The sequence below is a fragment of the Sphaeramia orbicularis genome, chromosome 2 (genome assembly GCF_902148855.1).
Source record: "Sphaeramia orbicularis chromosome 2, fSphaOr1.1, whole genome shotgun sequence".
In the NCBI taxonomy this organism is placed as follows: Eukaryota; Metazoa; Chordata; class Actinopteri; order Kurtiformes; family Apogonidae; genus Sphaeramia; species Sphaeramia orbicularis.
In genome coordinates, this window is record NC_043958.1 from 4,144,475 (window position 1) to 4,169,181 (window position 24,707).

At 32.2% G+C, this 24,707-nt stretch overlaps 1 long non-coding RNA gene across 1 annotated transcript; it reads left to right on the plus strand.

Annotated features, from left to right (window-relative positions):
- Positions 1-5,531: 5,531 nt before the first annotated feature.
- Positions 5,532-24,316, plus strand: LOC115435107 (uncharacterized). Its single transcript, XR_003937651.1, has 3 exons — positions 5,532-5,541; positions 18,701-18,703; positions 24,184-24,316. It is a non-coding gene; the product is annotated as an uncharacterized LOC115435107 (long non-coding RNA).
- The last annotated feature ends 391 nt before the right edge of the window (positions 24,317-24,707 follow it).

Consider the following 24,707-nt stretch of genomic DNA (forward strand, 5'->3'; position numbering starts at 1 on the left):
GTCAGATGTCCTGTTCATGATGATTTGAGATAAAGTTCATGGATCAATTTGTTATGAATTTCATGACATTCTACTGATTTTTGGATCATTTTTGTTTTGTTTGGATTGTTGACTGGAATAACCGATCAATAATGGCATCAATAAAATAACCTACATACCTGAGATTGGAAAATTTGCTAATTACAATTATATCATTCCAATTCTGCCTAATGTCACTAATTTGCACCATAGCTATTGTCAGTGTTAAATTCAAATTAACAATCTACACTTAATTTAGCATCTGCGTCACAGCAACAACACAAATATTTATGTATATATATATATATATATATATATATATATATATATATATATATATATATATATATATATATATATATATATATATATATATATATATAATTGTAAATAAATTTAAGCAGTACGGGGTTAAATGCACTGGTGGAATATGCGACAAATATGCAAACAGTATTAAAAATAGAAATGAATCTCAGAAAAATGCGATATGCGATTATTTAGACATAAAAAACCATGAAAGACCAGGAAAGTTTGTCTGCTGTATCAAAAATAAATCACACTGTTATGGTTATTTCATGAAAAGAGGCAAAAATATATTGTTCCGACTCTATGGGCAATAGTGTAAGTAAACGTTAAACAAATATGAGGCATAATTAAGCTAGCGACGACCATGTTAGCAACATTTATTGTACTACATAATGTTAGCAAATATGGCTGGAAAAAAAAGTGCTTTCATTTGATAATAAATCACATTTTATTACTGGTAAAATCCAGTTCAATGCAAATTTATTTATTAAGCAATTTATGAACAACACAGACTGTACGCAAATAAAACACATAAAATCAAAGCAAAATAGTAAAAAACAATGAAATTCAAAGAAGAAATATGTTTTAAGAGAAGATTTAGGGAAAATATGCAACTTAAATTACATTTTATTTCCTAATTCTGGTGCAGATTCGTAAAAAAATAAAAAATAAATAAATTGTGGTATAGATTGGGTAAAAACTGATCAATAATTTCAGTTTTTTTGAGCGTAGAAGGTCGCAAGTGTTGGCAAACAATTATAATCTCCATTAAAATAAACAGATGAATGAACATGTATGGCGAAAACGTGTAATTTATCAACTTTTGTGTAGTTATTTAGAAGCAAAACGGCAAATTGAGGATATGGATTTACTTCTAATATCAATAAAAAGGACTGAAAAACCAACATTTGGCATAAGAAACCATATGAAACCATCAATCAGAAACGTCCGTCAGGATCCAAACAGCCAGTTGTAACATTCACGGTTTATTACGAGAGAACACACTCATTCACACACACACTGTCATGTTTTTTTTTTTTTTTTGATGTAATACCAGACTTGGCAGTGTGTGTTCGTGTGTAGAAATATGCAAAGCGTTCACATCAACAGCACCCCGACTGAAAAAAAGATGTGGAAAAAGATGTGTTTATTATACAGAAATGTGTGATGGGAAAAAAAAAAAAAAAGAAAAAAATCAAGCCTATTTTCGATTAAAAAACATTTTCTGCAGAATTTGGTCGTGACCCGATGACCCTACAAACAGCTGAAATCCACTGATAAACTGAACGTATGTGAAGAAAACAACATTAAAACACTGTTAGTGTAATGAACGCACGCTGATAAGATGGTGTTTATGTCCATTTGACGCATTTCCACTTAAATGCACTATTGATAATATGATGCCCCAAAGCCTCATGGGACATGGAGTCCCATATCACCAGACAACATTCAATTCTGGAATCAATAACTCAGACAAATCGACTCTTAAACACACATTTTAAGATGATAGCATTAAAAAAGAGGATGAAACAAAAGGAAAAACACGGCCTTATGCACGTAAATGGAATGTAAATGTGTAATTTTTATCGTAAATAAATTTTAAAAAGACTCAAAATAGGAATTCTACTCCTCTGACTGCTCTTTTCCAATCATAAAAAGTATAGATTTGTATGTTGAAGGAACTTAAGTGTGAATTATATATTGCATTAGTTAGTTAGCATGTATTACACTACAAAAATATGTCTGTTTTATTTTATTTCAGTATATTTTCAGGAGTAGCAAAGTTGAAAATAAGAAAATAAATGAAATAGTAAAAAGTTGCACAAGATACAGTTGATTTGATCACATTTTTTAACTTACTTTTTGCAGCTTTTGAGACGCTTCGCTGAGCATCTTTGTGTTTTTCATCATAAAAATAACATTTTATGATGTGATGTGACATTTTTTAATGCTTTTCTTTTTTTTGTTCTGTTTAAGTTACAGTATTTAAGGCTGAAAAAAATACATAACAGATGATATAAGTGACGCTGTGATGTCATGGATGTCAAACATTTCTGTATTATTCTGGGAATTTTATTTATGAACTTTTATGAACATTATGTGTTTTATGTTTTCCTGCTTTGTGGTGTTCATATTAATTCAACTCTGGCAAATATACATTACTCTGACTTGTGTTTTCATGTACTTTATGTGTCTTTTGCACTAACTGACTAAAGTGGTACATTCACACAAATATGCTCTTTAATAAACATGGTCATAATAACTTCAATAAAAAATATGAATATACACTTTTGTAGATGATTTGTGTCATAATTAGCATGTGTTACTGAAATTTCTCATTTTTATTTAATGAAATTACAACACACATTATAGTTTAATCCTATTTTTGCAGCTTATTTGCAACGTTTTAGACTCAAATCAGTTTCACAGCAGAAAATACCACAGAAATATTTCAACCACAGCTTAAAGTTTTCTTGTAAAATAATATCATGATATAATATTTGCTGCATATATTGACAGTATTGGTGTTTCGGTGTTAAATGACAGGTAATTTTTGGGGGATTATTGATCTTTTTTAAGTAGTTTCCTCATTGTCATACAAGTATCAAAGCTCAACTTTAGGCGTAATTAATGTTCGTTCCATGTATATGTGAAATATTACATGAAGAATCACTATGAAGTCGTTAAGTGTTATTCCATTCGAACCCACATGCTCCTTCTGCACATGCTCAGTTCTGTCGAGGTCAAAAAAGGGGTGTTTCAGCAAAATATTAAACATATCCAGGACATGATGAAAGTGACGATTTAGATTGGTTATTTAAAATAGATAAATAAAATAAAATAAAATAAAATAAAATAAAATAAAATAAAATAAAATAAAATAAAATAAATAAAATAAAATAAATGCCACACCTTTGGAAACTTTTTTCTGCAAATATTTCATGATAATGTTTCAGATTGTGTTAAATTTCAGCATGTCTAAACTTTTTTTCCCACTACATTCCATTCATTACTGTTCTTATGAGTTAATATAAATATATAAATATAAATATAATAATATAAATATACATCTATATCAGTGCAGTTCATCACAAACTTTCATTATAAACTCAGAAATACTTCATGATAATAGCTGAGACGTAAGAATTTTAGTTTTTTTTCCACTATTTTAGAAAAAGGACAGTTTTAAAGGTAAAAATTGAGGTTAAATGTAATAAATATCCATCTATATCTGTGCAGTTCATCATAAACTCAGAAATACTTCATGATAATACTTGAGATGTGTATTTTTTTCCACTATTGTAGAAAAATAACAGTTTTAAAGGTGAAAATAGAGGTTAAATGTAATAAATATCCATCTATATCTGTGCAGTTCATCATAAACTCTCATCACAAACTCAGACATACTTCATGATAATAGCTGAGATGTGTATTTTTTCTTAACTATGATAAAAAAAAAAAGGACAACGTTTTAAAGGTAAAAATGGAGAATATAACAATAAACCGAGGTTAAATGTAATAAATATCCATCCATATCTGTGCAGTTCATCCTAAATTCAGAAATACTTCATGAAAATACCTGAGATGTGTATTTTTTTCCACTATTTTAGAAAAACAACACAGTTTTAAAGGTAAAAATCGAGGTTAAACGTAATAAATATACATCTATAAAAGTGTAGTTCATAACAAACTCAAATACTTCATGATAATAGTTGAGATGTGTATTTTTTTTTCCACTATTGTAGAAAAATAATAGTTTTAAAGATAAAAATCAAGGTTAAATGTAATAAATATCCATCTATATCTGTGCAGTTCATTATAAACTCAGAAATACTTCATGATAATACTTGAGATGTGTATTTTTTTCACTATTTTAGAAAAACAACACAGTTTTAAAGGTAAAAAATTGAGGCTAAATGTAACAAACATTCATCTGTAACAGTGTAGTTCATCATAAACTCAGAATAACTTCATGATAACAGCTGAGATGTGTAAGAATTTTAATTTTTTTCCACTATTTTAGAAAAACAACACAGTTTTAAAGGTAAAAATCAAGGTTAAATGTAATAAATATCCATCTATATCTGTGCAGTTCATCATAAACTCAGAAATACTTCATGATAACAGCTGAGATATGTAAGAATTGAATTTTTTTTTCACTATTTTAGAAAAATAACAGTTTTAAAGGTAAAAATCAAGGTTAAATGTAATAAATATCCATCTATACCTGTGCAGTTCACCCTAAACTCAGAAATACTTCATGATAATACTTGAGATGAGTATTTTTTTCCACTATTGTAGAAAAACACAGTTTTAAAAGTAAAAAATTGAGGCTAAATGTAACAAACATTCATCTGTAACAGTGTAGTTCATCATAAACTCAGAAATACTTCATGATAACAGCTGAGATGTTTAAGAATTGCATTTTTTAAAAACTATTTTAGAAAAACAACACAGTTTTAAAGGTAAAAATCGAGCTTAAATCTAATAAATATCCATCTATATGAGTGCAGTTCATCATAAACTCAGAAATACTTCATGAAAATATTTGAGATATGTATTTTTTTCCACTATTGTAGAAAAATAAGAGTTTTAAACTATTGTACTATTACTATTGTAGAAATTACTGTAGAATTACTATTGTAGAAAAATAAGAGTTTTAAAGATAAAAATAGAGGTTAAATGTAATAAATATCTGTCTATATCTGTGCAGTTCATCCTAAACTCAGAAATACTTCATGATAATACTTGAGATGTGTATTATTTTTCACTATTTTAGAAAAACAACACAGTTTTAAAGGTAAAACTCGAGGTTAAATGTAATAAATATCCATCTCTATCAGTGCAGTCCATCTTAAACTCTCCATTCAAATGACATGTGTGGGTTCAGGTGCCGCCTTAAACCCCCCAAACCCCACCAGGTCGAAGTAAACGTGGTGGTGTTTTTTTTTTCCTGGTTCCACGCCAGCGGAGGAGCCTGTAATTGAATGAGTAAAACGTCCCGGATGAGCGTGGGTTTTGGGCTTAAAGAGGCGAGTGTGAGCGTCGGCTTTTAAACTGTAGGGTGCAGCAGTCGTCTTTGAAACGACACCACACCACGGGCTGGAAGCAGAGCGAGGAGGAGGAAGAGGAGGAGGAAGAGGAGGAGGAGCAGAGCCAGGCCTCCGCACAACAATCAGTACAGAGCCTTAACGAAGAGGAGGAGGAGGAGGATGTGTAATTACAGACTACATACCAACACCCCGGTGTCATTTACATTACTTGATGTCATGGAAAAATATTAGATGAAGATTGTTTTTTTTTTTATCTGGAACGCGATGTGGAGTGAAGCATGATGGGACTTTACACACACATATATATGACAGGCCACTTGACCACTTAAGTTGCAGTGATTATGTCATTAACTGACACCAACCTTCAGCCAATTCGCCGCGTCACAGTCCGTATCAGCCAATCAGAGGCCGGCGTCGACGCTCCGCAGCCGACGCATGAACGGCTGTTTTAATTTACTGTCATGTCTTCAATTGCATTTTTTTTTTTTTTTTGCGTCCTGTTTTGTCTGTCTGTGTCATCTCGGCATATTTTCCTCTGCTTTTTTTTTTTTTTTTTTTTTAATCTGTATGGTTTCGCCTCAGACGTTCGCATCGATTCAGCTGTAAATTCTTCAACTTTTTTCCTTTTTTTTTAAACTCAAAACACAGAGATGACATCTAAGCTGCATATTGTGAATAAAACACTGAAATTATCAACTGATGGTGGAGAAAGTCTGGTCAGTTCTAGTGAAAAGTCCAACATTTATCATTAATGTGACACAGTTTTGACCGTTTTTTTCCATCTTACGCATAAATATGAGTCAAAATCCTGCCAAAAGACACATAAAATGTCTTTTATTATAAATGTAATACATGAATAAAATGTATGAAATGCTCTTAATAACACGCAACATGTAAATTAAGAACATCTGATGGTGAAAACTAATCCAAATGTCAGGTTAAAGTACTGGATTTATATAGAAAATCACTTATTTATGAAGCTAAATATATGAATTAAATGAACTTAAATGGATTTATAAAAACTGAAGTGAATTCATTTACAATTGTATCAGTTAAAAACAGTGAATTGACTTGAATTAACGGCTGTTTTAATTTACTGTCATGTCTTCAATTGCATTTTTTCTTTTTTTTTTTTGCATCCTGTTTTGTCTGTCTGCGTCATCTCGGCATATTTTCCTCTGCTTTTTTTTTTTTTTTTTTTTTTTAAATCTGTATGGTTTCGCCTCAGACGTTCGCATCGATTCAGCTGTAAATTCTTCAACTTTTTCCCTTTTTTTTTTAAACTCAAAACAGAGACGACATCTAAGCTGCATATTGTGAATAAAACACTGAAATTATCAACTGATGATGGACAAAGTCTGGTCAGTTCTAGTGAAAAGTCCAACATTTATCATTAATGTGACACAGTTTTGACTGTTTTTTTCCATCTTACGCATAAATATGAGTCAAAAACCTGAAAAAAGACACATAAAATGTCTTTTATTATAAATGTAATACATGAATAAAGCGTAAGAAATGTTCTTAATGACACGTAACATGTAAATGAAGAACATCTGATGGTGAAAACTAATCCAAATGTCAGGTTAAAGTACTGGATTTATATAGAAAATCACTTATTTATGAAGCTAAATATATGAATTAAATGAACTTAAATGGATTTATAAAAACTGAAGTGAATTCATTTACAATTGTATCAGTTAAAAACAGTGAATTGACTTGAATTAACGGCTGTTTTAATTTACTGTCATGTCTTCAATTGCATTTTTTGTTTTTTTTTAATCTGTATGGTTTCGCCTCAGACGTTCGCATCGATTCAGCTGTAAATTCTTCAACTTTTTCCCTTTTTTTTTTTAACTCAAAACAGAGACGACATCTAAGCTGCATATTGTGAATAAAACACTGAAATTATCAACTGATGATGGACAAAGTCTGGTCAGTTCTAGTGAAAAGTCCAACATTTATCGTTAATGTGAAACAGTTTTGACCGTTTTTTTCCATCTTACGCATAAATGAGTCAAAAACCTGACAAAAGACACATAAAATGTCTTTTATTACAAATATAATACATGAATAAAGCGTAAGAAATGTTCTTAATGACACGTAACATGTAAATGAAGAACATTTGATGGTGAAAACTAATCAGGCTCTACTAATACAACACAACATATTAAGATAATTATGATGAAAATATGCAAATTACAGTCATTTTATGTTCATTTTAGTCACTTTATGGTCTTTTTTTTCTGGAAACAGGTGAGACTATACTGAAATAAGTTGGTGCTTTAACTGTGTCTTAATCGTATTTGTATGAAAAGTGACAGATTTTGACCATTTTTTTTTCCATCTTATGCCCAAAAGTGAGTGAAAATCCTGCCAGAAGACACATAAAATGTCCTTTATTATAAATGTAATAGAGGAATAAAGCCTAAGAAATGTTCTTAATAACACGTAACACGTAAATTAAGAACATTTGATAGTGAAAACCAGTCAAAATGTCAGGTAAAAGTACTGGATTTACTGGAACTGACTTGAATTCTAGTCCAAGTTCCTTCAGGTTCTACTGATACTATATGCAGAATTAGAGACGACACAACGTATTAAGATAATTATGAAGAAAATATGCAAATTACAGTCAGTTTATGGTCTTTTTTTCTGGAACCAGGTGAGAGTAAATTGAAATAAGTTGTTGCTCTAACTGTGTCTTAATCGTATTTCTATGAAAAGTGACAGATTTTGACCATTTTTTCCATCCTAACCCAAAAGTGAGTAAAAAACCTGCCAGAAGACACACAAAATGTACTTCATTACAAATATAATAGAGGAATAAAGTGTAAGAAATGTTCTTAATAACACGTAACGTGTAAATTAAGAACATTTGATCATGAAAACCAGTCAAAATGTCAAATAAAAGTACTGGATTTACTGGAACTGACTTGAATTCTAGTCCAAGTTCCTTCAGGTTCTACTGATACTATATGCAGAATTAGAGACGACACAACGTATTAAGATAATTTCGGAGAATATATGCAAATTACAGTCAGTTCATGGTGTTTTTTTCTGGAAACAGGTGAGAGTAAATTGAAATAAATTGGCGCTTTAACTGTTTCTTCATCGTATTTCTATGAAAAGTGACACATTTTTGATCTTTTTTTTCCATCTTATGCACAAAAGTGAATCGAAAACCTGCCAAAACACAAATAAAATGTTTGTTTCTCAAATGTAATAAAGAATTAAACTGCATTTAAACCAATGACAGGGAGAAAAATGCTCTTACTAACATGTAAATTAAGGACATTTGCTTATAAAAACAATCAAAATGTCAGGTTGGTTGGTATTTTCATTCATATATTCAGCTTTATAAATAAATGAATTAATAAAGTCGTAGTAAATTCTTTAAGAATTGTTTCAGTTCTAGACAAAAAAAAGTGAATTGACTTGAATTATAGTCAAAGGTCCTATAGGCTCTACTAATACAACACAATATATTAAGATAACTATGATGAAAATATGCAAATTACAGTCATTTTATGTTCATTTTAGTCACTTTATGGTCTTTTTTTTCTGGAAACAGGTGAGACTATACTGAAATAAGTTGTTGCTCTAACTGTGTCTTAATCGTATTAATATGAAAAGTGACACATTTTTGACCCTTTTTTCCATCTTATGCCCAAAAGTGAGTGAAAATACTGCCAAAAGACACATAAAATGTACTTTATTATAAATGTAATAGAGGAATAAAGCCTAAGAAATGTTCTTAATAACATGTAACATGTAAATTAAGAACATGTGATCGTGAAAACCAGTCAAAATGTCAGGTAAAAGTACTGGATTTACTGGAACTGACTTGAATTCTAGTCCAAGTTCCTTCAGGTTCTACTGATACTATATGCAGAATTAGAGACGACACAACATATTAAGATAATTATGAAGAAAATATGCAAATTATAGTCAGTTTACGGTGTTTTTTTCTGGAACCAGGTGAGAGTAAATTGAAATAAATTGGCGCTTCAACTGCTTCTTCATCGTATTTATATGAAAAGTGACACATTTTTGATCTTTTTTTCCATCTTATGCACAAAAGTGAGTCGAAAACCTGCCAGAAGACACATAAAATGTACTCTATTACAAATGTAATAGAGGAGTAAAGTGTAAGAAATGTTCTTAATAACACGTAACATGTAAATTAAGAACACGTGATAGTTAAAACCAGTCAAAATGTCACAACACATTAAGATAATTATGGAGAAAATATGCAAATTACAGTCAGTTTATGGTGTGTTTCTCTGGAACCAGGTGAGAGTAAATTGAAATAAGTTGGCGCTTTAACTGTTGCTTTGTTTTCCTAATCGTATTCCACGGCTGTTTGAGTATTTCAGGAGGATTTCATGGCTGCTTACAATTACAGGCAGGTACTGGCTTAATCTGGGCTCATTCATTCACAAAGCGGCGCCGTCGTCGAGCTCAGAAAGCGTTTTGGCCTGTTTGCTATGGAGGAGCCGTGCAGCCTGTTTACTGCCCCGTCTGCGAAAACGCACCAGAATCGGCCCGAATTAGCAAACTCAGAAATACTTCATGATAATACTTGAGATGTGTATTTTTTTCACTACTGTAAAAAACAGGACAGCATTTAAAGGTAAAAATGGAGAATATAATAAACTGAGGTTAAATGTAATAAATATCCATCTATAACAATGTAGTTTATCACAAACTCAGAAATACTTCATGATAATAGTTGAGATGTGTATTTTTTTTTTTTTTAACTGATAAAAAAAGGACGTTTTAAAGGTAAAAATGGAGAATATAACAATAAACTGAGGTTAAATGTAATAAATATCCATCTATATCTGTGCAGTTCATCCTAAACTCAGAAATACTTCATGATAATACTTGAGATGTGTATTTTTTTCCACTATTGTAGAAAAATAACAGTTTTAAAGGTAAAAATCGAGGTTAAATGTAATAAATATCCATCTATATCAGCACAGTTCATCCTAAACTCAGAAATACTTCATGATAATACTTGAGATGAGTATTTTTTTTCCACTATTGTAGAAAAATAATAGTTTTAAAGATAAAAATTGAGGTTAAATGTAATAAATATCCATCTATACCTGTGCAGTTCATTATAAACTCAGAAATACTACATGATAATAGTTGAGATGTGTATTTTTTTCACTATTTTAGAAAAACAACACAGTTTTAAAGGTAAAAAATTGAGGCTAAATGTAACAAATATCCATCTATAACAATGTAGTTTATCACAAACTCAGAAATACTTCATGAAAATAGCTGAGATGTGTAAGAATTTTAGTTTTTTTTCCCACTATTTTAGAAAAAGGACACAGTTTTAAAGGTAAAAATCAAGGTTAAATGTAATAAATATCCATCTATACCTGGGTAGTTCATCCTAAACTTTCATCATAAACTCAGAAATACTTCATGATAAGAGTTGAGATGTGTATTTTTTTTTTAACTATTATTAAAAAAAAGGACAACGTTTTAAAGGTAAAAATGGAGAATATAGCAAACTGAAGTTAAATGCTATAAATATCCCTCTATATCTGTGTAGTTCATCACAAACTCAGAAATACTTCATGATAATACTTGAGATGTGTATTTTTTTCACTACTGTAAAAAAACAGGACAGCATTTTAAAGGTAAAAAGGGAGAATATAATAAACTGAGGTTAAATGAAACAAATATCCATCTATAACAGTGTAGTTTATCATAAACTCTCACCAAAACCTCAGAAATACTTCCTGATAATGGCTGAGATGTGTAAGAATTTTAGTTTTTTGTTTTTTTTCCCACTATTTTAGAAAAATGACACAGTTTTAAAGGTAAAAATCAAGGTTAAATGTAATAAATATCTATCTATATCTGTGTAGTTCATCCTAAACTCTCATGATAAACTCAGAAATACTTCATGATAATAGTTGAGATGCGTATTTTTTTTAAACTATGATAAAAAAAAGGACGTTTTAAAGGTAAAAATGGAGAATATAACAATAAACTGAGGTTAAATGTGATAAATATCCATTTATACCTGTGCAGTTCATCCAAAACTCAGAAATACTTCATGAACATACATGAGATGTGTATTTTTCTCCATTATTTTAGAAAAATAACACAGTTTTAAAGGTAAAAATAGAGGTTAAATGTAATAAATATCCATCTATATCTGTGTAGTTCATCATAAACTCTCATCATAAACTCAGAAATACTTCATGATAATAGTTGAGATGTGTATTTTTTTTTTTTTTAACTGATAAAAAAAGGACGTTTTAAAGGTAAAAATGGAGAATATAACAATAAACTGAGGTTAAATGTAATAAATATCCATCTATACCTGTGCAGTTCATCCTAAACTCAGAAATACTTCATGATAATACTTGAGATGTGTATTTTTTTCCACTATTGTAGAAAAATAACAGTTTTAAAGGTAAAAATCGAGGTTAAATGTAATAAATATCCATCTATATCAGTGCAGTTCATCCTAAACTCAGAAATACTTCATGATAATACTTGAGATGAGTATTTTTTTCACTATTTCAGAAAAACAACACAGTTTTAAAGGTAAAAAATTGAGGCTAAATGTAACAAATATCCATCTATAACAATGTAGTTTATCACAAACTCAGAAATACTTCATGAAAATAGCTGAGATGTGTAAGAATTTTAGTTTTTTTTCCCACTATTTTAGAAAAAGGACACAGTTTTAAAGGTAAAAATCAAGGTTAAATGTAATAAATATCCATCTATACCTGGGTAGTTCATCCTAAACTTTCATCATAAACTCAGAAATACTTCATGATAAGAGTTGAGATGTGTATTTTTTTTTTTAACTATTATTAAAAAAAAGGACAACGTTTTAAAGGTAAAAATGGAGAATATAGCAAACTGAAGTTAAATGCTATAAATATCCCTCTATATCTGTGTAGTTCATCACAAACTCAGAAATACTTCATGATAATACTTGAGATGTGTATTTTTTTCACTACTGTAAAAAAACAGGACAGCATTTTAAAGGTAAAAAGGGAGAATATAATAAACTGAGGTTAAATGTAACAAATATCCATCTATAACAGTGTAGTTTATCATAAACTCTCACCAAAACCTCAGAAATACTTCCTGATAATAGCTGAGATGTGTAAGAATTTTAGTTTTTTGTTTTTTTTTCCCACTATTTTAGAAAAATGACACAGTTTTAAAGGTAAAAATCAAGGTTAAATGTAATAAATATCTATCTATATCTGTGTAGTTCATCCTAAACTCTCATGATAAACTCAGAAATACTTCATGATAATAGTTGAGATGCGTATTTTTTTTAAACTATGATGAAAAAAGGACAACGTTTTAAAGGTAAAAATGGAGAATATAACAATAAACTGAGGTTAAATGTGATAAATATCCATTTATACCTGTGCAGTTCATCCAAAACTCAGAAATACTTCATGAACATACTTGAGATGTGTATTTTTCTCCATTATTTTAGAAAAATAACACAGTTTTAAAGGTAAAAATAGAGGTTAAATGTAATAAATATCCATCTATATCTGTGTAGTTCATCATAAACTCTCATCATAAACTCAGAAATACTTCATGATAATAGTTGAGATGTGTATTTTTTTTTTTTTTAACTGATAAAAAAAGGACGTTTTAAAGGTAAAAATGGAGAATATAACAATAAACTGAGGTTAAATGTAATAAATATCCATCTATACCTGTGCAGTTCATCCTAAACTCAGAAATACTTCATGATAATACTTGAGATGTGTATTTTTTTCCACTATTGTAGAAAAATAACAGTTTTAAAGGTAAAAATCGAGGTTAAATGTAATAAATATCCATCTATATCAGCACAGTTCATCCTAAACTCAGAAATACTTCATGATAATACTTGAGATGAGTATTTTTTTCCACTATTGTAGAAAAATAATAGTTTTAAAGATAAAAATTGAGGTTAATTGTAATAAATATCCATCTATACCTGTGCAGTTCATTATAAACTCAGAAATACTACATGATAATAGTTGAGATGTGTATTTTTTTCACTATTTTAGAAAAACAACACAGTTTTAAAGGTAAAAAATTGAGGCTAAATGTAACAAATATCCATCTATAACAGTATAGTTCATCATAAACTCAGAATAACTTCATGATAACAGCTGAAATGTGTAAGAATTTTAATTTTTTTCCACTATTTTATAAAAACAACACAGTTTTAAAGGTAAAAATCAAGGTTAAATGTAATAAATATCCATCTATATCTGTGCAGTTCATCCTAAACTCAGAAATACTTCATGATAATACTTGAGATGTGTATTTTTTTCCACTATTGTAGAAAAATGACAGTTTTAAAGGTAAAAGCTCAGAAAGCGTTTTGGCCTGTTTGCTATGGAGGAGCCGTGCAGCCTGTTTACTGCCCCGTCTGCGAAAACGCACCAGAATTGGCCCGAATTGGCAAAAAAAAAAAAAAAAAAAACAAAGTTCAAGCGGGCTTCTGGGTATTGATCTGGTATCAGATGGAAGGAGCGAAGCTGGAGGATCAGAAACAGGAGTGTGATGTGATCCTGGATGTTTCAGACTCAGGCTCAGATGTCTGAAGCATTAACATACCGCTGTGTGTTTGGACTCATTCAGCTGACACACACCAACAAATATGAGCAAGCAGGTGCACACACACAGTCCAACAACCACCAACACACACCCCATGTACTGGCATGAACCTCCAGTGTCCACAGGAGTATGGTACGTACTTCACGTTATAAAAGGTCGAATTATTTTTCACGATTTGGATTCTAAGTGTTTGCCTGATCAGTGCACCTCCTTCTCTTTGCTTCACTCTGATGCAGTCACATGGTCGCCACAGATTACAGGGTGGGGAAGCAAAATGTACAATATTTTGAGGCAGGGATTGAAAGACAGTGTATGACCAATTAGTTTATTGAAAGTCATGAGAATTTATTTGCCACAAGAAAATTGACATAATAGAAAATGTTTTTATTCTATGTGTCCTCCTTCTTTCTCAATAACTGCCTTCACACGCTTCCTGAAACTTGCGCAAGTGTTCCTCAAATATTCGGGTGACAACTTCTCCCATTCTTCTTTAATAGTATCTTTAAGAAAGTGGACATTGCTGTGTGATGTTCTATTGGTAGCATGTTCTAAAACGCCCCAAACAGCAGAATCCAGAGGGTTTAGATCTGGGCTAGAAGGCGGCCATAAACATGATTCCCAAAAATTGCTAAAGTTGGATTTGTTGCTGTTGTCAACAAGTGTTTTGGTGTTGTTGTGTAAGATTTTAACTTCAAATCATATTTTACTGCATTTCTAACGCTCTTGTTGTCTACCTCAAGTTCAGTTGCCATTTTTCTCATGGATTTGGTTGGATCCTTTAGGATTTGGGATTTGAGAGCTTTAATAAAAGCTTTGGTACGTTTTTTGTTGCTTCCTCCACTTCCAGACTTTCTCCTAATAGTTTTGCTCATAGTCATTCTCTTCTTTCCATTCTAAACAGTCTTTATGGACACTCCAACTATTTTTGAAATCTCCTTTGGTGTGACGAGTGCATTCAGCAAATCACACACTCTTTGACATTTGCTTTCCTGATTACTCATATGGGCAAAAGTTTCTGAAAAGGTATGGATAATAGTGTTAGGTATGATTAGGACATCAGTATATGTTTGGTTTCAAAACAATTGACGTAGTGCCTGCTGAGAAAAAACAACTAAATGTTCATTGTAGGGCTGCTCGATTATAGAAAAAAAAAAAAATCACGATTATTTTAGCGATAATTGAGATCACGATTATTAAAAACGATTATTTGTTAACCTTAAAGTTGTTTATTTTTTTCTTGCAAAACAATGTAAAATATACTCCTTAAACATAAATAAAGCTTTTAAACACTGAAACAAAGTATGTTCACTTTTGTACGAAACAAAAAAATCTTTGAATGCAAATAAGTCTACTGTAAATTCAAGTATGTTTCCTTTTGTAAATAAATAGTGCACTGGAATTAAACTGCTATAGACCTGCCATAGAACTGTAGCAATTAAAAAAAAAAAAAAAAAAAAAAAAGCTCATGTAAAGTGCAAATTATAAATTCAAGTATGTTTAATGTAGTATGAAACAGTAAATTCAGTGGCGTACCGTGAGGTTTCAGTTCAGGCCTTCTGTTTACATCAGCCATCTAGAATACGTACATTAGGGTTATACAGGTTAGGTTAGGTTAATACGGGAGTTGCAGCGTAAAGAGATTCGGAAACTGAAGATTGCATTGCGGACGAAGTTGTAGACGGAGTTGTTTTTATGTGTTTTAGTTTTTCATAAGATTACGATAAAGGTTGCGGTGGTTAAACTTTAGATGGTTACAAAGGTTTGTTGTGTTAGCGGTCGGTGCGGACACAACTACGAAACACTTTTGCATGTGATGTGTTTTTGCTCTTCGTCTTCTTCATCAAACCCAAAGTGATTCCATACAGTTGAATTTGACTTGCCTTTTTTTACCAAGCACTTCTGCTGGGATTCTCCTGCCATTTTTCCAGACCGCTGGGTCCAACTTTCCTCTTGGGGTGGACCTGCCGGCTAGCTGGCAGCAGTAGCTTAGAGGGGGGCGGGGCTGAGCAGCTCATGGGAGCTTGCGTGCGCGTGAATTAAAACGACTCAAAATTAATAATCGTTTTTTCTCGATTACATCATTTTTGTAATCGTTGCGTGTAATAATCGAAATCGTAATTGAATTTCGATTAATTGCACAGCCCTAGTTCATTGTACATTTTGCTTCCCCACCCTGTATACAGTCGTTACAGTTTTTATTACTTATTGCTATTGTTATTATTATAACTTTGTCTTGTTTTTCTTTATGCGTGTACATTTTTTTTCTGTCGCTGCTTTGACCGGTGACTTTCCCTGTTGTTGAATCGATAACGTCTGATCCAATCTAATTAACATACGACTTTGTTTTTATAAAGCTTATCTTTGCACCATATTCTGTATAATCTAAGGATAAAGTGTATTTTCACCTATTTCTACTAAAAACACCACGGACTGGACTTAACGGCTGTGGTAGATTTTCAAGAAGAACGACCTCTTGTCACACACTCTACACAAATCTGGGAAATGAAATTTCAATATGACTGAATGCTTTTCATTGAAAGGCGTTCCTGGACGTCCATCCCCAAAGGCTATCACTATAAATAAGAACATCCTTTCTGCGTGAGCTCTTACCTTTTCATCTTCTCTACGCTGAAGCAGCAGCTGGGAAGGAAAAAAAAAAAAAAAAGACAAAAAAAGGTAGAGTGTGTTAAAGTACACAGTGGCTAAATGACACTGACATGGACGTCCACAGCAGCTGTCACATGAAGAAGACACATTAGTAAATAACAGCGGGTTGATAACGGTAAAAATGCATCATCAAATGTACTTCATAATGCTTTACGGCTGCCATTCACTGACATTTATATATCACTTTTTAGTGGCGGGCCAATGAAACGCCAGCTTTGAAATAAAGTCGGCCATGATTCATGTCTCTGCTGTGTCAGTCTTACATTAATATTATGACCATATCCATCATGTCGGCCATCTATAATGAACAGATGCTGTAAAACACAATTTGGCATGACAAGAGGGAGAGGTGGAGGGAGAGCGTTTCACTCACCACGGTACGGTGTGTTTCCTTTCAGCCGCTCCACCTAAAAGCGGCTCCGATCTGCACGGAAACGGGATTTTTGTCTTCTTTAACACAGTCGTGCATGCGTGAAACCTGATGTAGGAGGAGAGAAAAGAAGACGTTACATCACCTTCGGCCCTGTGGGGTCCATCGGGTTCCATTTGACAGACTAGGGATGCAACGATAGGAAATTTTCATATCACGGTTATTGTGACCGAAATTATCGCGGTTATCACTATTATCGCGCTATTACTGAAATGTACTCGAAATGTTCAAAAAGTACTTATACACACACTGAAACAATTTAACCAAGTTCTATTTTGAAAAAAACAACAACAAATGAACTAACATGCACAATCTACTTTCTGTTGGTAGAAACATTGAAATATTAACATGTAAACATCAAACGTATTAATGAGCATTAAAGATGGCACTTATGGACAGAACACACATCTGCACTAGGGGTGGGAATTAATAGGATTTGATCAATTTCAATGCCATTGTCTATTCTGCTTACTAGAGCCCGACCCATATGGGATTTTTGGGGCCGATACCGATAATGGGGGCTAAAAAAAGCCGATATCCAATATATTGGCCAATAACCGATATATTGGCCATTATATATGAAATAAGAACACTGATCTACACAGGATATAATAATCTTATATTAGATAATTATGGACAGGTGGATAAACAGTTGCATAAATCTTTGTTTATCTCACAAATATAATTTACATAACTTTCAAATGCAAACTATGCGATCACAAAAATTACACTGGGTTACAAAAAATGTTTTTTGCAAGTTGTCTAGGTTGTTCAACTGAATTCGGACCATTTTGCACCGCTAAATCCAAAAATGACATCTGTTTTTCTCAATCAGGTCAGGTTTTTTTTTGCTAATTTGATTTTGAAAAATTTGATCTTCTCACAAAATTGATTACATTTTTGTGACTTTATCAGTTGATTTTTTATATAGTTCTCCCCCAAAATAGGTTTTAAGAGAAAAAAAATCCTTTTCTAACAGGATTCCTGTTAGGTACAATGGTGTATTCACCGCAGATGTAGCAGAATACGTCAGGCTTATTTTTGCAAGATCTTCTAGTCGAAGCCATTTCATTCACCTGTAATATTAAAAAAAAACATTAATCATAAATTGGCAAAAGTAAAATCTTCAGAACTCGTTTATTGCAAGAAATATGAAAGAATTTCTTATCATATGATGTGAAAATGCCCATAAATGTAAGCAAAAATGTTCAAAAGCCAATATGTAGCATAGTTCAGAAAGTTGACCTGATTGAGCAAAATTCGTGTGATTTTTGGATTCAGCACACCAAAATTATCCTAAATCAGCTCAAAAAACTTCAACAATAAATTTGTTGTTGACCAGTGTAATTAGAGCAAAAAATATGACTGAGCACACAATTCTGTTTTCACTCACAAATTTGGATGTGTCCGCCTCAGGGCACTACAACTTCTTATGTGGACTAAGGACTAAACTGAGCACGTGCAGAGTGAATTAGGTCAGTCCTAAGTGGTTCCTGATTGGAGCAACTGCAAGAGTTACAACTGACCTGTGGTACAACTGTCCCCGGTCTCCCCTACACTATTAACACCCAGGCCTGGGGGCAGAATGAAACTGTGAGGTAGACAGGAAGTGCACGGACATGGGCGTGTGTGGGGGGTGGATACTTCATAAGACGAGGGGGGGGGTCCATGATTTTTGGAGCGGGGGGGGGGGGGGTAGCTCCATAATTATGTGATTGTGTTGGGGGGGTGATAGCGCCATTGTCCGAGCAGGAGTGAAAGTGAAACTAACTCGCTTTAAAGTTCCTCTTATTCTCCGGGCAGCACGCGCACACACACACACACGCGCGAGCGACAGAATCTCTGCGCGGCAAAAAAAGTTAATATATCGACTGCATATTGGCCGATGTTGATTAATTGGTGAAACACTATAATCGGCTGGTCGATTAATCGGTCAGGCTCTACTGGTCACCAATCCAATTCCTCATCAATTATCATGTTGATTCCTGAGTTGTTTTTTGAGTGGGAAATAAAGTAGTTGGACAGGTCAGAGTGGAGCTTGTTTGACCACTTTTGTATCAAACCATTCACAGTGTCACACATACACACTATTGTACACACACAAACAGAAAGTGAAACACAATCCTATTTTCCTGAACTGTTTAATGAACAAATGGAAAGATTCTAAAAGAATGAGGATTTTAAAACATGTTAGGCTGATCAGCTTCTCCAGGACATGAGCAGTATCACCGTGACTTTCAAAGTGTGGTAATCGAACACTATTATCATGATAATTAGAATTTAAACGGTAATACTAACTGTCGGAAATTTTACCGCGGTTTATCGCTATACCGGTAATCGTTACACCCCTATTACAGACTTTAAACTACAGCTAGGTTCACACAGCAGAATTTTTTTTTTTTTACTTAAGTTTTTAGTGAAATTTTATAAACACATATACACCAAAAACAACAAAAAAACAAACAAACCTAGCGTGGGTACAGTATACGACACTACATTCGCATTCGGGATGTGTATTGACAAGAATCTGGTGATACTACTTTTCTCTACTTTCCTCTATATTTAACTTTTCTTAAGTGATTTATCATCATTTATTCTAATTTTATCCTCTGTATTTTGTTTTTATTCAGTGTAAATCATGCATTTTCTTATATTTAATTCAGTGATAATGCAGATGTTCATAAAAGCTCAGAGTAAATTTAACCCATAAAGACCCAGCGCTACGTCTGTGGTAGTTCCACAATATATTTTTTCTCTATATTTAACTGATTTATCACCATTTATTATCATGTTTTCATCTGAATTGTTCATTTTCAGTGTAAATCAGAGTAAATTTAACCCATAAAGACCCAGTGCTACTTTTATGGCAGTTCGCAAATGCTTTTTTTTTTTCTCTATTTAACCTTTCTTAAGTGATTTATCTCCATTTATTACAATATCATCCTCTGTATTTTGCACTTTTTCAATGAAAATCAGGTATTTTTTCATATTCAATTCATTGATTATGTAAATGTCCATAAAAGCTCAGATTAAAGTGGGGCGTTATTATATCAGAAACACAGAAAAATGAAGAAAATATGACTTTAAACAAGCATCTCCATCCACTGTCATTGATCCAACTCCATGGGTTTTACTGGTGAATCAATGTTGTAGAAGATGACGGTGTTTCCACGGTAACCACGGAGCCTCTGAACGTCTGAATGGTTCATATCTGATGACCGTGAAAAGACGACAAACTGTATTTTACACTAATTATTTCCAATATTAACAAAACGCCTAAAACCAACTAAAACTGGTTCATTGCGTTATTTATTATGTTTCATTTCTGATCTTTTCTCGAGTCGTAAAAGGCTTTTGCGCACCTGAACGTGCACACGCAATCCCTGTTACACGATAACAAACTGTCCCTCACCGTCTCCAATGTAAACACACATAAACATCACATAAACATGACAAAGTGGGCGCCGTGCGATGCTTCGGTCCATCCGTCACCCATCACTGAGCGTGTGCAAACTCTCCGACAGACGCCGGCTCGCTCCATCACAACAGTCCATCGTACGCTAATATCTCGGGGCATCGGCAGCGATTCCAGAAGCAGAACTAACAAGTTAAGCCCAAACATTGGGGTTCGCATGGCAGAGGAGAAAGACGAGGATGAGGAGGAGGGGTGGTTGGTGGTGTATATATATATGTGTGTGTGTGTGGTGGTGGTGGTGGTGGGGGGGTTGAGGCACGCATACATCAAACAGAGACGGTCGGTCAATATTGGGGTATGGAGAATCAACAAGCTTTTTTAAAGGAGAGGCTTATGCTCAAACATCACAGTGCCAGTTGCCGGGCCCCAGCGTTTCCCCAGGCCCGGATCGCCATTTCTCATTTGTTGCATTAGCACGAAAGACGGCGTACAAATAAAATTTCCCTGAGCAAGGGAGGTATCTTTGCATACAAAACAAGGCCGGGTGTAATTTCCAACCGGCCGAGAAGGGAAATGAAAGGCGGCGCGAAAGGGAGGGAGAAATACGCACCTTCATCAGCGCTTCGGACACAGTCGCAAAAAAAAAAAAAAAAACCACATTTAGGAAATTAGCATTTTACAAAGACCGCGTTTGGACACACACACTGATTTCCTGTGTGTGGCGTCGGTTCCACATCAGGACGGGAAAAGTCCGACAGGATTCACCTTATTTAGTTTAACCCATAAAGACCCACAGTATGTTTTTTCTCTATATTTAACTAATTCATCACCATTTATTATCATGTTTTCATCTGAATTCTTCATTTTCAGTAAAAATCACAGTAAATTTAACCCATAAAGACCCAGTGCTACTTTTATTGCTGTTCCTACGTCAATTTTTCCCTATACTATTTTTTCTTGAGTCATTTATCACCATTTATTCTAATATTATCCTCTGTATTTTGTGTTTTTTCAGTCTAAATCATGTATTTTCTTATATTTAATTCATTGATAATGTAAATGTTCATAAAAGCTCAGAGTAAATTTAACCCATAAAGACCCAGCGCTACATCTGTGGTAGTTCTACAATATAATTTTTCTCTATATTTAACTGATTTATCACCATTAATTATTAATGTTTTCAACTGAATTGTTCATTTTTCACTAAAAATCAGATACTTTTATGCAGACATTCATGAAAAGCACAGGATAAATTTAACCCATAAAGACCCAGTGCTACTTTTATTGCAGTTACCACATGAATTTTTTTGTCTATTTTACGTCTCTTGAGTGATTTATCACCGTTTATTCTAATATTATCCTCTGTATTTTGTATTTTTTCAGTCTAAATCAGGTATTTTCTTATATTTAATTCACTGATGATGTAAATGTTCATAAAAGCTCAGAGTAAATTTAACCCATAAAGACCCAGCGCTACTTTTATTGCAGTTTCTACATGAATTTTTCTCTCTACTAAATTTTTCTTGAGTGATTTATCACCATTTATTATCATGTTTTCATCTGAATCGTTCATTTTTCAGTAAAAATCAGGTACTTTTATGCAGACATTCATGAAAAGCACAGGATAAATTTAACCCATAAAGACCCAGTGCTACTTTTATTGCAGTTACCACATGAATTTTTTTGTCTATTTTACGTCTCTTGAGTGATTTATCATCATTTATTCAAATATTATCCTCTGTATTTTGTATTTTTTCAGTCTAAATCAGGTATTTTCTTATATTTAATTCATTGATAATGTAAATGTTCATAAAAGCTCAGAGTAAATTTAACCCATAAAGACCCAGTGCTACTTTTATTGCCGTTCCCACATGAATTTTTTTGTCTATTTTACTTTTCTTGAGTGATTTATCACCGTTTATTCAAATATTATCCTCTGTATTTTGTATTATTTCAGTGTAAATCAGGTATTTTCTTATATTTAATTCACTGATAATGCAGATGTTCATAAAAGCTCAGAGTAAATTTAACCCATAAAGACCCAGCGCTACATCTGTGGTAGTTCTACAATATAATTTTTCTCTATATTTAACTGATTTATCACCATTAATTATTAATGTTTTCATCTGAATTGTTCATTTTTCAGTAAAAATCAGATACTTTTATGCAGACATTCATGAAAAGCACAGGATAAATTTAACCCATAAAGACCCAGTGCTACTTTTATTGCAGTTACCACATGAATTTTTTTGTCTATTTTACGTCTCTTGAGTGATTTATCACCGTTTATTCTAATATTATCCTCTGTATTTTGTATTATTTCAGTGTAAATCAGGTATTTTCTTATATTTAATTCACTGATAATGCAGATGTTCATAAAAGCTCAGAGTAAATTTAACCCATAAAGACCCAGCGCTACATCTGTGGTAGTTCTACAATATAATTTTTCTCTATATTTAACTGATTTATCACCATTAATTATTAATGTTTTCATCTGAATTGTTCATTTTTCAGTAAAAATCAGATACTTTTATGCAGACATTCATGAAAAGCACAGGATAAATTTAACCCATAAAGACCCAGTGCTACTTTTATTGCAGTTACCACATGAATTTTTTTGTCTATTTTACGTCTCTTGAGTGATTTATCACCGTTTATTCTAATATTATCCTCTGTATTTTGTATTTTTTCAGTCTAAATCAGGTATTTTCTTATATTTAATTCACTGATGATGTAAATGTTCATAAAAGCTCAGGGTAAATTTAACCCATAAAGACCCAGCGCTACTTTTATTGCAGTTTCTACTTGAATTTTTCTCTCTACTAAATTTTTCTTGAGTGATTTATCACCATTTATTATCATGTTTTCATCTGAATCGTTCATTTTTCAGTAAAAATCAGGTACTTTTATGCAGACATTCATGAAAAGCACAGGATAAATTTAACCCATAAAGACCCAGTGCTACTTTTATTGCAGTTACCACATGAATTTTTTTGTCTATTTTACGTCTCTTGAGTGATTTATCATCATTTATTCTAATATTATCCTCTAAATCTAAATCAGGTATTTTCTTATATTTAATTCACTGATGATGTAAATGTTCATAAAAGCTCAGGGTAAATTTAACCCATAAAGACCCAGTGCTACGTCTGTGGTAGTTCCACAATATATTTTTTCTCTATATTTAACTGATTTATCACCATTTATTATCATGTTTTCATCTGAATTCTTCATTTTTCAGTAAAAATCAGAGTAAATTTAACCCATAAAGACCCAGTGCTACTTTTATTGCAGTTCCCACATGAATTTTTCCTCTATATTTAACTTTTCTTTAGTGATTTATCACCATTTATTCTAATATTATACTCTGTATTTCGTATTATTTCAGTGTAAATCAGGTATTTTCTTATATCTAATTCACTAATAATGTAAATGTTCATAAAAGCTCAGAGTAAATTTAATCCATAAAGACCCAGAGCTACTTTTATTGCAGTTCCTACGTCAATTTTTCTGTCTATTTAATTTTTCTTGAGTGATTTATCACCATTTATTCTAATATTATCCTCTGTATTTTGTATTTTTTCAGTGTAACTCAGGTATTTTTCTATATGTAATTCACTGATAATGTAGACGTTCATAAAAACGCAGATTAAAATTAAACGTTATTTCATCAGAAACAGAGAAAACTGGAGAAAAGATCACTTTTTTAGTAAAACATGTCAGTGACTGAACATGAACCCAGTGTCTTTATCCACTGTCATTCATTCAACTCCATGGGTTTTACTGGCTGAATCAGTGTTGTAGAAGATGACATTTTGTTGCCAATTTTATTCTTTTTTTCTTCAATTTTGTTCAGTTTGAGGCTTATTTTCTTAATGTTACTCATTATTTTGTTGGTTTCTTATTAATTTTGTGTTAACTTTATTAATTACTTTGTCTCTTGTTAATTTTGTTGCTTCTTTTACTATTATTTTTTTTAACTTTATTTTAGTAATTTTCTGAGTTATTTTTTTTTTACATTTATTATTTTATTGTTGTTTTTTTTTTTTTTATTATTATCATTTTTTTCTTAATTTTATCCAGTGGGTTTTACTGGTGAATTGTTGTAGAAGACAATGGTGTTTCCATGGTAACTATGGAGTCTCTGAACGTCAAAATGGGTTAATTATTTTGCTGTTTTTTAAAATTCATTTTGTTC